This window comes from Piliocolobus tephrosceles, chromosome X (genome assembly GCF_002776525.5).
Source record: "Piliocolobus tephrosceles isolate RC106 chromosome X, ASM277652v3, whole genome shotgun sequence".
Lineage (NCBI taxonomy): Eukaryota > Metazoa > Chordata > Mammalia > Primates > Cercopithecidae > Piliocolobus > Piliocolobus tephrosceles.
In genome coordinates this window covers 89,283,843-89,296,532 of record NC_045455.1, presented here as the reverse complement: position 1 = coordinate 89,296,532, position 12,690 = coordinate 89,283,843, and positions in this window count along the sequence as shown.

The following is a 12,690-nucleotide window of genomic DNA, read 5'->3' as shown; positions in this document are numbered from 1 at the left end:
TTTTTTTTTTGAGATGGAGTTTCACTCTTGTTAACCAGGCTGGAGTGCAATGGCACGATCTCGGCTCACCGCAACCTCCGCCGCCCAGGTTCAAGCGATTCTCCTGCCTCAGCTTCCCAAGTAGCTGGAATTGCAGGCATGCGCCACTACACCCGGCTAATTTTGTATTTTTAGTAGAGATGGGGTTTCTCCATGTTGGTCAGGCTGGTCTCGAACTCCTGACCTCAGGTGATCTGCTCGCCTCAGCCTCCCAAAGTGCTGGGATTATAGGCATGAGCCACTGCGCCTGGCCATCTCCCAGAAATTTTGACGTAGAGTAGGGATCCCCTTGTAGGGCCCTGCTGGGCTACCCTCCACTCCAGCATGGAAACAAAGAAAAGATTTTGAATCTCTAAGGGAAATTCCAGGCACACCCTGCAACCAGCAGTTAGGGAAGCAAATTAATAACCTGCTAAACAAGAAGATAATCATAACTTCAACAATAACCGCCCACATAAGTCAGAGTCACAAGATATTTGGTTCCCTACAGAAACTAAAGACAACTTCTTGACATATGTCCTGGAGCTGTTTTTCAGAAACCAGGACCCTCGCCCATTGGAAAATGCTGACCGTAGTCTCATAGACCTCAGAGGGACTGAAATCAAGCATGCTCTGAGAAATTCCTCACTTTCTCTTGCTGCACATCCCAGTGCCGGTGTTTGGCTTTTTCTGATCACTGGAAGAGCAGACTCACGTTTGGTTTGGCAACGCATTTTTCTCCATTCCTTCAAAAAACTTTACTAAATGACAGTAAGAAACATTTTTTTAAGCACAAATGCAGAAGAAGGCAACATGGTAGAAGGAGAAGACAAAACACTTCAACCAAGATTTGGAAGATGAAATAAGTAGACACAAATTTAGCAGAGCAGGAAAATCTAAAACCTTAGTCTCTCTGAAGGCAGGTGAGGGAATAGGACAGACCAAGAAGAAGCAAAACCCGACCAAAATAGTTACGTGCAGGGGACAAGGAGATGAGGGTCTGGGGCGGCAGCAAGGCCAAGGCATCTCCAAATAGGCACCTTCTTAGCGTGTGTGGGTTTTTGATATACATAGGTGATTGTTTATTCACACAATGAAGAATTTCAAAGGGGAAGGGTAGCTGAAGAAACAAGATGATTCCTGCTATGCAACCCAGAGTGCAGAGAAGGCCAGGATTCAGGGGGCCTCTTCAGGTCATTAGAAAGGCGAAGGGGGTTAGGGTTGGGGCTAAGAGCAGGCGGTTCATGGAAAGGTCACACAACGAGAGTTACACTCTAGCTTCCTCTTATGCCCTCACCTTCTGGAGAGCCTGAGATGGACACGGGATCTCAGGGACACCAGGTGCCACTGGGGGTGGGGTGAAGTGATGTTAGAAGTGAGTGTCAGCTGATGAAATGATGAGAACCCATCCCCAACCTCCACCGCCAGCCCAGCCCTCAGGCCTCTGGGAAGCCAGGCTTATGCCTCCCCTACCCGACCTGGGCCCAGTCCCCAGGGTATATCAGGGACTTTCTCTCCAGGAGGGATGGCAGGAGAGATTGAGAAAAGGCCTCAGGAGAGGGACAGAAAGTTCCAGCTCAGTAAAACAGCTAGAGCATGCATGAGAGCTGCCTCTGTGCCAGGCGCTGTTCCAAATGCTCCACTCGAACAGACCCCTTCCATCCAAAGGCAGAGTGGACGCTATCACCATTCCCCTTGCGTGGGAGGGAAGCAGACAGGCAGGGACATCTGTCAGCATCCTTGCCCCTACAGAAGGTGCAATTTCCTACATTGCCAATTTCCCTTACTCACCAATCCTCCATCTACTCTGAGCCTTCAAGATACTGTTCGAGGCTGGTTGTAGTGGCTCATACCTGAAATCCCACCACTTTGGGAGGCCAAGACAGGTGGATCACTTGAGGTCAGGAGTTCGAGATCAGGCTGGCCAACATGGTGAGACCTTGTCTCTACTAAAAATACAAAAATTAGCCAGGTGTGGTGGTGCATGCCTGTAATCCCAGTTACTCAGTAGGCTGAGGCATGAGAATCACTTGAACCCAGGAGGCAGAGGCTGCAGTGAGCCGAGATCACATCCCTGCACTCCAGTCTGGGCAACAGAGCGAGACTCCATCACAAAAAAATAAAAATAAAAATAAAGATGTTGTTTGACATTTCCCTCCTTATCTTGGGAGTTAATTAATATTTTAAAATTAATAGACTATTTCTTAGAGCAGTTTTAGGTTCATAGCAAAATTTAACAGAAAGTTTCCATATCCCCCTGAGCTCCCAGTAGCCTCCCAGTTGTCCACATCCTGCAAAGTGGTGCATTTGTTGCCATCAGTGAACCGGCAATGCCACATCATCATCACCCAAAGTCTACAGCTGACACGAGGGTGCACTGTTGGTGTTGTGCATTCTATGGGTTTGGCTTTTTCTGATCACTGGGTGAGCAGACTCACGTTTGGTTTGGCAACACACTTTTCTCCATTCCTGCACAAAACTTTACTAAACAACAGCAAAAAACATTCTTTAAGTGCAAATGCAAAAGAAGGAAACATGGCAGAAGGAGAAAACAAAATACTTCAACCAAGGTTTGGAAGATGAAATGAGTAGACACAAATTCAGCCAATTCTATGGGTTTGGACAAACCTATAGTGACATGTACCCACCATTGTAATATCGTACAGAGTTGTTTCCCTGCCCTGAAACTCCTCTGTGAGTTGCCTGTTCACTCTTCTTCCCTTCCCAAACCCTAGCAACACCGATCCCTTTACTGTCTCCAGAGTTTTACATATTCTAGAATATCAGACAGCTGGATTCACAATGAACGAATTTTAAATATCTTTCATTACCTTACTGTCATTTGAGTGGGGTTGGGGAAGAAGAAGGGATTAAAACTACATGGTGCTTAATGCACCACTTTCAAGTAGAAGGTAAGTGAACCCTATTTTTTAAAACTAATTTTTCTCTTAACATTGAATATGGATTCCCTAGGAAGAGAAAGCAACCCTCTGTAGGTTGAGTTCAAAGGCTGTGAACAAGGGTTAGATGTGGATGGACCCAGGGCCTCCTGGAGCTTTCGGTCTGGGGTGCTTTAGCAGTGCTTCCAGAAATGCTCAGGGTTCACCTTCGGGACAGCCATGGCTTCCCAGGGTGGCAGCTTGCAGTGTCGCACTCCCCACCTACAGGCTCACAAAAATCCTGTGATGGGCTGGATTGTGTTCCCAAAGTCCTAACCCCTGTTTCTGAGTGTGGTCTTATTTGGAGATAGGGTCTTTACAGAGGTAATCAAGTTGCAATGAGGTCATTAGGGTAGACCCTAATCCTACACAACACATCCTTATGAAAGGGGAATATGTGGACACAAGCACAGAGGGAAGACAGAGTGAAAACACAGGGAGAGGCTGGGTGTGGTGGCTCACGCCTGTAATCCCAGCACTTTGGGAGGCCAAGGCAGGAGGATCTCTTGAAGCCAGGAGTTTGAGACCAGCCTGGGCAACATAGGGAGGCGCTGACGCTACAAAAAATTTAAAAATTAGCCAGGCATGGTGGTGCACACCTGTAGTTCCAACTACTTGGGAGGCTGAGGTGGGGGGAATCACTTAAACCTGGGGGATCAAGGCTGCAGTGAGCCGTGTTCATGCCAGTGCACTCCATCCTGGGCGATAGAGTGAGACCTTGTCTCAAACACACACACACACACACGGACACACACATACACACACGGAGGATGCCAGAAGACACCTGAGGCTCCCAGAAACTAGCAGAGAGACATGAAGGGATCCTCCCCTGGGGGTTTCAGAGAAAGCAAGGCCCTGCCGACACCTTAATTTTGGACTTCCAGCCTCCAGACTGTGAGATAATAAATTGACCTAAGCCGCCCAGCTGCAGTACTTTGGTTACTGCAGTCCCTAGACTGATAGAAACCTCCACCACTGGCAGTTTTACATGACGAATTTCCTAAAATAAGGCTTGTTGGCTACCAGTTTGAAGACCAGATTAAAGAGTTCTATTTTGTTTTAATAGCATTGGCTTTTAAAATATAAACATGAACTAGATCCTCCTGTTTGGAGAATTCCCTATCATTCTGGCTAAAGCAGGGACTTTTTTCACTCATTTGGATAAAAGGGGAAGAAATGACAGGTATTTAAATATCAAGGTCTCTTTCCTCCTGGGCTTTAAAGAGGAAGAAAGGCAGCTTAATTGGCTCTGGACTGACTGGGGGTGATGGGTGAAGTGATTTGATATTTTTTTTAAAAAGATGGATGGAGCAAGGAAAATTTTCTTACCTTGAAATGCAACTCCCTGGGTCTCTAGTTTTAAAGGAGCCTTCCCAGGCATCTCTTGTGCTTCCTGAGAGTGCCACAAGGCTTTCTCATCTGCCTTTCGTGGCCAGCTCGCAGGACTCATGTGATCTTCTTTTGCTGAGAGCAGAGACTCCAGGAGGACAGCTCTCTCTTGCTTCCCTGAGCTCACTCTCTGCAGTTCCATCTCCTCTGCCTTTTTAGGATTTTCCCCTTTCAAGCTATATCAGAATCTCAAGGAAGTTTGGAAGAAAAATGTGCATTCCTTTGTGCTTGCCACAGCATCTCTAACCCTCAAGGGGGTTAGTCTCTGTCCGTCCTTGACTCAGGCAGGCCATGTGACCTCTCTCTAGCCTCAGCCTTCACGCGGATTCATGTGTGAAGCATCATCAGCTCTTGATGGCCAGGATCCTCAACTAAGTCATCTATGCCAAGTCATCTTCGGCAGCTGTAGCGGAGCCTAACCCTGGAATTGGGAAGAGAAGGAAACATTTTGAAACCTCTTTAACTGTTGGCGTCCTTTCCATGAGAAACTCTAGGTCATAAAATTTGCTTCATTTGGGGTTATTTTTATTTTTCTGAAATGGAGTCTCAGCCTGTCACCCAGGCTGGAGTGCATTGGTGCGATCTCTGCTCACTGCAACCTCTGCCTCCCAGGTTCAAGCAATTCTCCTCCCTCAGCCTCCTGAGTAGCTGGGATTATAGGCATGCATTACTATGCCTGGCTAATTTTTGTTTTTTTAGTAGAGACGAGGTTTCACCATGTTGGCCAGGTTGGTCTCAAACTCCTGACCTGAAAGTGATTGTCAGGCCTGGAGCCCAGGCCTGCGTAAACATCCAGATGACCTGAAGCAAGTGAAGAATCACAAAACGAGGCTGGGCGCGGTGGCTCAAGCCTGTAATCCCAGCACTTTGGGAGGCCAAGACGGGCGGATCACAAGGTCAGGAGATTGAGACCATCCTGGCTAACACGGTGAAACCCCATCTCTACTAAAAATAGTGGCGGCGCCTGTAGTCCCAGGTACTCGGGAGGCTGAGGCAGGAGAATGGCATGAACCCGGGAGGCGGAGCTTGCAGTGAGCTGAGATCTGGTCACTGCACTCCAGCCTGGGTGACAGAGCAAGACTCCGTCTCAAAAAAAAAAAAAAAAAAAAAGAATCATAAAACGAGTGAAAATGGTCGGTTCCTGCCTTAACTGATGACACTACCTTGTGAAATTCCTTCTCCTGGTTCAGAAGCTCCCCCACTGAGTACCTTGTGACCCCTGCCCCTGTCCGCCAGAGAACAGCCCCCTTTGACTGTAATTTTCCACTACCTACCCAAATCCTATAAAATGGCCCCACCCCTATCTCCCTTCGCTGACTGACTCTCTTTTTGGACTCAGGCCTCCTGCACCCAGGTGAAATAAACAGCCTTGCTGCTCACACAAAGCCAGTTTGGTGGTCTCTTCACACAGACGCACCTGACAGTGATTCTGCCGCCTCGCCTCCACCTCCCAAAGTGCTGAGATTACAGGCGTGAGTCACCGTGCCCAGCCTGTTTGGGTATTTTTTAAATGCCAAGTTATTTTGTGACCTAAGACATTTCAGGCCACCTCTCTGCCCACATAATTTTATGATTATATGACCACATTTACTGATAGCAAATGACCACCAAAAATATCTCCTTTTTACCTTGGCTTAAGACTGTCACTGAAGCATTGGGTGATGTCTTAGGCATCTAAAATGGCAAAATGGGACAAATTGACAATTCTTCTTCGGTTCTTGCATTGGAGGTTCTGATACTTCAAAACATAGACTCCTTTATGATTTGTGTTAAAGGGAGAGCACTATGGAAGGAAAGAATCAGAGTAACAATGCTGTTATCGAAAATCACAAACCTTTTTGGAATTGTGTTTGATGCAAAATTACAGACTGTCTTCAACTCCTTTTTGCAGCTGTGAGTTGTTTAGTATTTAACCATGCAACCTTAAATTACAGAGAAGATGGGGGGAAAAAATCCCTGTTTAGGGCGTTGTCTTCACTCATCTTTGTAGATACCTTGGTGTGAACATCGCATAATATTTCCATTGGTTGTTATATAGACTAATTCTAACACCGACTTCTAGGTTCTTTGTGTAGTTTTGACAGTGGTGTATTCATAAAATGGAAAATCTGGAATTTTTCAAAGCCGAAATAAAACGGCAAGGATTTGGAACTAAAATCAAGGTTTTAACCTTTAAAAGAAATCAACTTAATTGTAAATTTCCCTTCAAACATTTCCCGGGATCTGGAGAAGGCAAATTGCAGAAAGGTCAGCCAGATTGCAGTTGGGCAGAAAATCTCATTTAAACTATATTATCACAACCAACAAGCACTATTTGGAAATCAGACATAAATAAAGCCAAGCAATCAGGGAGGTAGGAAGGACGGGTAGATCTCAGGGCCTGCCCCAGCCCCTGACAGCCTCTGATGAGAGGTGGACATCTGCTCTGCTCCAGGAGCAGAGGCAGAGGCAGGAGTATGGGGCTCTAGCGCTGCTTTCACCCAATAGCCGGTGGCCTTGGAAAAAAGCAAATAAATTTTGGAAGCTTCAGTTCCCTCACCTGTAAAAAGAATAGGCGAAAAGAGATGATCTTTAAGGTTCTTTCCAGTTCAAAAAATTTCTGATTCCAGGTCATTTTCTGATTCGCTGACATTGGTTCCTTACAGAAAGCCGTCGAGGGAGACATGAAATGTGAGCAGTGGTGTGAACATTTAGTTCAAGAGTTTCAGGGATATTCTTGGCTGAAAACTGGTGTAACTGATGATTTACAGATAAGTGAAAAGAGAGCACCCTTAAGAGGGTGGATTAGGCCGGGTGTGGTGGCTCACACCTGTAATCCCAGCACTTTGGGAGGCCGAGGTGGACAGATCGCTTGAGGTCAGGAGTTCAAGACCAGCCTGGCCAACATGTTGAAACCCAGCCTCTACTAAAAATTTTAAAAAAATTAGCAAGACATGGTGGCACATGCCTGTATCCCCAGCTACTCAGGAGGCTGAGGGAGGAGAATCACTTGAACCCGGGAGGCAAGGGTGCAGTGAGCTGAGATTGCACCACTGCACTCCAGCCTGGGCAACAGAGCAAGACTTTGTCTCAAAAAAAGGGGGGTGGAGGGTGGATTAAAATTCTTGCTCTGTCATTTCCTTCATTGTGTTGATACCTACAAACAAAGTAAACACCTAGCATCAGATCAGGTACCTTGGAGGTAAACCCCAAATGGAAGCTATGGATGATGTTGAAAGTTGGCCACCCATCGAAGCAAGATGAGTGCGTGTACAGAAGAACACCTGAGAGGCAGAACTGCTGAAATAGCCTAAAGCCTTTAGGCTACTGTGAGAGGCCACTGTGAACTACTGAGGTAGCTACAAAGAGAAACAGTCTAGATGGTGGCTTTAGAAAGATGATTCCTTCTACCAGGTGGGACAGAAGTGGGACAGGTCACCAAGCTGGGGACACTCAGTCTGCTGTGGTCTATCCTCAAACCATGTGGCCCTGAGAATTAGCCCTGGAAATTTCCTTCAAGTCAGTGGTGATGAGAATCACAAAAATAACTACACCAGGAAAGCCAAAGTCAACACAAAGTAGAAAGGTCCTAGGAATGGAGCCTAAGGTGTCAGTCTTGGAAAGAGGCAGGGCAGGGTCCGAGGAGGAGCTTCAGAGGAAACATAAACCAGTGAAGTGGCCTCAGACAGGCCAGGACGGCTCCTGGCTTGTATTGGACCCTTAATACATATTTATTCTTTGACAGGCTGAATGGATGGATGGACATTGTGCCTGAAGTTAAAGATAAAGAGGCAGGAGGGACTAAGGAGTGTGAAAAATGGCAGAATCCATATCTGAAAAAGCTCTGTGTTCTTCTGCCCTGGTTATTTTTTGGTTCCTCACCTCCTTTCCTGTCTGAGGACTGTCTCAGGCATTCCCAAACCCGAGCAAACCCCAGAGATTTCCTGAGTAGGACCTCGCTGCAGCCTTTGACAGTAACGCACAGTAGCAGTTGTCATTGTGTCTTATTCAATCTACCTGTCTTTTTTGTTCTCATTACTCTTTCCTTAGTTCGGCTCTCTGACTGCTCTGACATTCTGGCCCAACGGCCTCCTCATGGTCCACTCCAGCATAAGCCATTTGATCATTTAGCATTCCAAAGGCTTTCCAAAAAACTTTCCGGGGCTCTGCACCGTGCCTCAGTTAAAACCCCAGTTGTTTTGTTTGACATGCCATCATTTGTCCTGGTATGACATTCCAAGCATGCTTTCTACTTTCCTCCAGGAACCTTCTAGGGCAACCCACACTTTTTGCTCTCAACCTCCACTTTCATCCTCACCCCACTCACTGGTGCTTATGAGCTCATGCATATCCTTTGTCTGCAATGATCTTGGCATATCCATCCATCTATCCAGCTGCTCACCCATCCTGAGCTTCCTACCAGCCATCAAGTGCTGGTCAATACGTGCTGATATCCCTGCACATCCCTGTCCATACCCCCTACCTCACTTCTTTCTGGGCTCTTTTCATGAACTAAGTCTTGTTTGGTGATTGTGCCAGCAATCCCAACTAGATAAGAAGCACCTCGGGGGAAGGATGATGTCCTGTGTTCCCTTCCTGGCACTATCACTAATGTATCACTAATGAACAGAAACATTAAGGAGACCTCTGGGGGACTTGTGGATTGACAAAGTCATTTCCAATAAGTTTTATTAGCTAGAGTAAAGGGAAGCTAACTTTCTGAAGGCTATCTAAAAATAGAATTTTAAAACCAGCATTCCCATCCGAGTGATAAATTCAATTAGATTTTTGGATTTTAAAAAATGTGATATTGGTTTTTCATTTCTTCTGCTAGTTGTTTCCAGGCAACCTCGAACTTCTCAAATAAAAAAAGTATAAACAGAAGACTGTGAGTTTTATGACCTTACTTTGAAAATCCTGCCCTCGGCAGGCTAAACACACTCTCAGCATTATGACTAGACATTTTTTTTTTTTTGAGGCGGAGTCTCGCTCTGTCGCCCGGACTGGAGTGCAGTGGCCGGATCTCAGCTCACTGCAAGCTCTGCCTCCCGGGTTTATGCCATTCTCCTGCCTCAGCCTCCGGAGTAGCTGGGACTACAGGCGCCCGCCACCTCGCCCGGCTAGTTTTTGTATTTTTAGTAGAGACGGGGTTTCACCGTGTTAGCCAGGATGGTCTCGATCTCCTGACCTCGTGATCCGCCCGTCTCGGCCTCCCAAAGTGCTGGGATTACAGGCTTGAGCCACCGCGCCCGGCCCTATGACTAGACATTTCTTAAAGGCCAGCCCTTAGGTTTTGCTTGGGGGATTTTAGGATGAAAACACAGGATGTGGAGTTATGTACTCCAAATAATTTTAATCCTGACTTTATGGTTGCGAGATTGGAATAAATCATTTAAACTTTCTGACCTTTGGTTTCTTAAATTCTGAAATAGGCATAATCCCCAACCTGCCTACCTTACAGTGAGGTGACTGAATAGTTGACAGAAAAACCAAAGATGGCCTTTGTCACCGTCTTTGTCCATCGTCACCATCATCCATATCATCTCTAAAGTCATATAAAAAAGGCAGAGAAGGAGAGGCAGAGCCTTGGACTTCATGCCTGGTTGGGAATGTAGGAGCAAGCCCCCAGCTCCTGCCAGGGTCAGCACACGAGCAGCCATGGCCAGTTCCTGAGGCACAGCCACCCCCTGCAAAGGTCTGCGTCCCAGAGGCACCTCTACGCAGCCAGAATTAGGATCAATTTGGCTGTACTTTCTTGCCTTCCAACTCCTTAATCCTTGGCGGAGGATGGCTCACTTCAACCCATCACCTGCTTTGGCTCTGGGCCCTGAGCTTCCTGAAGGACCCAGTCTTTTCCAGCTGCTGGGACCAGCTTGCGGTAACTCTTACAGCAGTGAGAATGGCAGTTCCAGCTCCAGTCTGGGGTAAATCGAGGAAGCCTTTGCTGTTTGTTCTGAGCTTGGTTTTCAGCTCCCAAGAGCTGCATCTGATAGCTCCCCTCTCCCTGTTAACACAGTGGAGGGACAATTATCTTCCTGGTGAAAATTGTTGGGACTCTCTTCCCTTCTCTGTTTGCAGGCAGCACCAATTTGGGAATAATGAAATAAGAACTTGAGGGAGAACACCTGGGGCTGTTCGTGTTCACAAACCCCTCGGGTCTTCAGACTGATTCTGAAGACCACCAGGAGAGAATTTCTAAATGAAGAAAGGGAACATTGGGCTTATTAAAAAGCCTCCTCCTTGCAGAGTAGAAGGATCCTTCTATCTCACCAGAAAATATGCCATTTCAGAAGAAAGCTAAATTGTTTTTTCTATGATGACAAAATGAAATGTTCCTTTGTCAAGAAGGAGCAAGCCTCAGAAAAGAGAGCCCCTCCCTGCCCAGCCGTGAGGAGCGATTTTGCTACAATATGTGTCCATTTTAAGATCAATACAAATTATTCAGGTGATTTGAGAGCAGTGGTGGAGGGCAATTCTTCTGGGGAGGGATTTCCAAATTGTGTTTTAAGTCCTGGAGGCTGTTTCCCAAGACAGAACTGGACCTTCTCAATGACTGGGACCTCGTTATTCTGGAATAACATGTTATTATGGGACATCATTATGCTTCATCCTGACCCCATGAAGTTTATGAGACAGGCCCAATTATTGAGCCATATGGCAAAGAGATATTTGGGTAAACAAATTTGTATTTCAATAAAATGTAGAGTCTCATAAAATATAATAATTAAGATGTAAATGACAGCAGGTGCGCTTGCTTAAAGCTGCCTTCGCAGCTCACCAGATGGTGTGCCCTGGGTGACTCATGTTCCAGGAGCAGAGGATTTTCAGGCAGGTAATCTTTGCAATATTCTCTTTGTCCATTTTTCTTTCGGGCAGTATTTCTGATTCATTGTGTCACCCCCTCCAATCAGCTTTGTTTTTAGAGAATTTCTTAGGGCATGCCTCTAGTAACACAGTATATTGAAGGGTTTTTTTTCTTCGATTTTGTTTTTTATTTCCTTGTTAACTCACATGAATTCTCTTCTCCAGAATTGGAAGGGAAAAAGCAAAAAGAATGCTTTCCCCACATAATGCCCCTATCTCTGCTTTGAATGGCAAATACCAAGAGCAGCTTTGCTGTGTAAAATGTTTTCCCACCTTTGCCAGACAGGTTAGAGTTAAATTAAAGGAACAGTAGCTGTTTTTTCCCCACTACAAGCCAGAATGGGGGAGGGGAGCACCAATTAGCTTTTTTCTTCTTTACATTCACCCTATCCTCAACTGCCTTTTCTTCTTCACTTCTTAGCCTCTCCTTTCTCCCCAGGAGCAGCAGCCCAAAGCTACTGGAGGAGAGGAGAAGGGAGGAGGAAGCGTCTGGGCATGCGAGCAGCAGGAGGTGAGGTTACAGAGCTGTCGAAATCTCTCCTGCCTGGACCAAAGGTGCTTCAACACTTGGAACACTTGAAAGTTAAAGAAATCCCAACTCTAAGCCTCTTTCCATCATGTGAATGTCTTTTTTTTTTTTTCACTTTCCTTCAAACACACACACGGTAGCCTGCAGCCTTGGCTTTGAGCAGCCTTTTTCTTAAAGTAGCACTAACCAGCGGGGAGATGTTAGGAGATTGAGATTCCAATTAAGGCTGCCTCTGATTGCACTAGATAGGTCTCTGCTACTTAGAAAACAAGGCTGAAAAACCCCAGATTAAGGTTGTAGAGGACAGCATGGATCAGAACCAAGGAGCTCACAAAAGCCCACTTCCCATGAAAATTATATAAAATGGGAGCCATTAAAAATAAAAATATTCAACAGGAAAACTGCTGGCTAAATCACAAATTCAGATGTAGCACAGGTCAAATGGTGGTTCCCAAACTTTACAGCTATGCCTGGTTAAAAAGATGTACAACCATCACAGGCCATAAGGATGAGGGTGGGGTTAAGAGTACGTAGAATATTCCCTTAAGCCAGCAGTGTTCAGCCAGGTGCACTTACTAGGTGGCTCACACCTGTAATCCCAGCACTTTGGGAGGTGGAGGCAGGTGGATCACTAGAGGTCAGGAGTTCCAGACCAACGTGGCCAACGTGGCAAAACCCTGTCTCTACTAAAGATTCAAAAATAAGCTGGGCATAGTGGTGCATGCCTGTAATCCTAGCTACTCAGGAGGTTGAGGCAGGAGAATCACTTGAACTCAGAAGGCGAGGTTGCAGTGAGCCGAGATTGCGTCACTGCACTCCAGCCTGGGTGACAGAGCGAGACTCTGGCTCAAAAAAAAACAAAACAAAACACCAGCAGCGTTCAGTGGCTCTACCAGACAAAATGAAGCCAGTGTTCTTTCATCCGAGGAGCGAGGGATGGCGTTTGCTTTTCCATCTGTGGGGACAGGCAGA